The 2,854-nt window shown below is 43.6% G+C and overlaps 1 pseudogene; it reads left to right on the top strand.

Moving 5' to 3' along the window:
• The first annotated feature begins 267 nt into the window (after window positions 1-267).
• LOC110592027 overlaps window positions 268-2,854 on the top strand; it is a 15,805-nt pseudogene continuing 13,218 nt past the window's right edge.

Raw genomic sequence — 2,854 nt, 5'->3', positions numbered from 1 at the left:
TAGCTGGATTTATTTCCCAACCTCTGACATGCACATGTCCTAGCAATGAGTCTAAAGTAGTTGCTACTTCCTGCTCACTAGATCCAACTAGCATAATGTCATCAATGTAATGCACAAGAATGATAGTCTGTGGAAGGGAAAGGTGATCAAGATCCCTACAAACTAAATTATGGCATAGGGTGGAGGGTTGATATATCCTTGAGGTAGGAGAGCGAAGGTTTATTGCTGGCCTTGCCAGCTGAAAGCAAACTGCTCCTAGTGGACCTTATGGCTAGGGATGGAGAAAAGGCATTTGCCAGACCAATAGCTACATACCAGGTATGAGGGGATGTATTCATTTGCTCAAGCAATGAAACCACAGCTGGTACCGCAGTTGCAGCTGGAACCACCACTCAGTTAAGCTTATGATAATCCACTGTTATTCTCCAGGATCCATCTGTCCTCCACACAGGCCAAATAGGAGAGTTGAATGGGGGATTTGATGGGAATCACCACCCCTACATCTTTCAGTTCCTTGATGGTGACACTAATCTCCACACTCCCTTTGAGAATGTAATATTGGTTTTGGTTTACTAATTTCCTAGGTAGAGGCAGCTCTGGTGCCTTCTACTTGGCCTTTCTCACTATAATAGGCAATGGTGGCATATATGAGAATGGAGTTCATGGGGAAAAGATAAAATGGGGATTCATAATGCAGGTGGTATTTAAAGCTGTGAAATCACCTCCCTACATGAGATCACCAAGGAAATGAGTGGAGATAGAGAAGCAGAGGACTGGCCTTGGGAGCACTCCAACTGTAAGAGGAGGGAAAGATGGGCAAGAAGACTGGAAAGGATCAGCTTGTGAGATACAAGGAAAACCAGAGGAGTGTGGTACCTGGAAGTCAAGTAAAAGTCGTATTTCAGGGGCGCCTGGGTGGCTCAGTCGGTTAAGCGTCTGCCTTCGGCTCAGGTCGTGATCCCAGGGTCCTGGGATCGAGCCCCATGTCAGGCTTCCTGCTCCGCGGGGAGTCTGCTTCTCCCTCTCCCTCTGCCTGCCGCTCTGCCTACTTGTGCTCTCTCTCTATCTCTCTGTCAAATAAATAAATAAAATGTTAAAAAAAAAAAAAGAACCCCTTAAAAAAAAAAAAAAAGTCGTATTTCAAGAAGGAAGGGATGATCAATTGTGCCAGTGCTTGATAGAAAAAGGAAGATTAGGACTGAGAATTTTCCACCAAATTTAACCAAAACTAAACTATATATATCTTGACAGTCTGCTCCTTTGTATTTGTTGGGTGTCTGTTAAATCTGGGAGCACCTGGGGACTGTGGAGCTGCTTCTACCCAGATGCTTTGCCTGCAAGTTGTAGCAATTTATTAGAAAATATTTACTGCTACTCCACGGTGATATCAGAAGCACATGTGATTAAAGGAGAGCTCTTTAGGATCTCTGAAAATGTTATCTTTTCCACTGTAATGTAGAGTCTTGCCTAAACGCTGTCTAAACTTTCAAGAAAGAGAGATTTTCCTTGTCCCAGGTAGTCCTGATGCCCTGCAAAGAGTTTGTTTCAGCCCCCAGTGGGGAATATTGAGTTTTACCAATTATACTGTAGGTCACAGAGAATGTGAGCATGCCCCACCACTGTCAGCATCATGGGGTGTATGTATGATGGGGTCAATGAAGGAAGACTGGTTGACTCACAAAATATTTGTTCTTGCCCATGTCTCTGCAGTTCTGAGGAAGACAAAGGCCTAGAAATATCAAGACAACTGGCAGGCAGTGTTTCCCAATATTAGACACATTCAGGCCTACTTTAAAAATAATATTTAATAATATTTCTATGGCACACTGAGGTAAACAAAAAATTCCTATGTCTGTCCAATGGTTCTGGTCACCTCAGACCACACCTAGGTGCCCCAAAGGCCAAGAGGCTCTCTATCTTAGCCCTATATACTTAAAAATATCAGTTGGGAAACCTCCCTTAAGTTCAGAGACTATGGCTTATTTATCTCTATATCCCCAGAATCTAGCAGACAGCTGCAGCACTCAAAAATATTACAGAATTGGGGCACCTGTGTGTCTCAGCTGGTTAAGCATCTGCCTTCGGCTTGGGTCATGATCCCAGGGTCTTGTGATCGAGCCCCGCATGGGGCTTCTGGCTCAGTGGGGAGCCTGCTTCTCCCTCTCCCTCTGCCTCTCCCCCTGCTCATGCTCTCTCTGTATCTCAAATGAATACATAAAATCTTTAAAAAACAAGGTTACAGAATGATAGACATGAGTATGCAGACTCCTTCTGACCCCACAGAATGGATGGTGCAAGATTCAAATGGCTGGAGTCCCCAGGATACTATACTGACCATTCAGAATCAGCTTGATCAGAGGAACCTGATATTGGTCCTCATCTATCATTTACATCTTTTTTTAAATATTAAAATGCAGGCAACAGGGGTGCCTGGGTGGCTCAGTCAGTTAAGCATCCAACTCTTGGGTCATGAGATCGAGCCCTGCATCAGGCTCTGCACTGAGCATGAAGCCTGTTTGGGTTTCTCTCTCTCCCTCTCTCTCTGCCCTTCCCCATTCATGCTCTTTCTCTCTCTCTCACATAAATAAATAAATAAATAAATAAATAAATAAATAAATAAATAAACAAACAAACAATTCAGGCAACCGTGTGAGCCAAGCACACATTCACTGCTAATAGAAATGCAAAGAGGTGTACTAGGCTCTGTACTAAGCATGAAGCCTTCTTGGGCTTCTCTCTCACTCTCTCTCTGCCCTTCCCAGTTCATGCTCTCTCTCTCTCTCTCACATAGATAGCTAGATGATAGATAGATAGATAGATAGATAGATAGATAGATAGATAGATAGATAGATAG

This window comes from Neomonachus schauinslandi, chromosome 3, assembly GCF_002201575.2.
Source record: "Neomonachus schauinslandi chromosome 3, ASM220157v2, whole genome shotgun sequence".
Classification (NCBI taxonomy): Eukaryota; Metazoa; Chordata; class Mammalia; order Carnivora; family Phocidae; genus Neomonachus; species Neomonachus schauinslandi.
The sequence above is the reverse complement of the archived record's forward strand: the minus strand, read 5'-3'. Positions and strand labels throughout refer to the sequence as shown.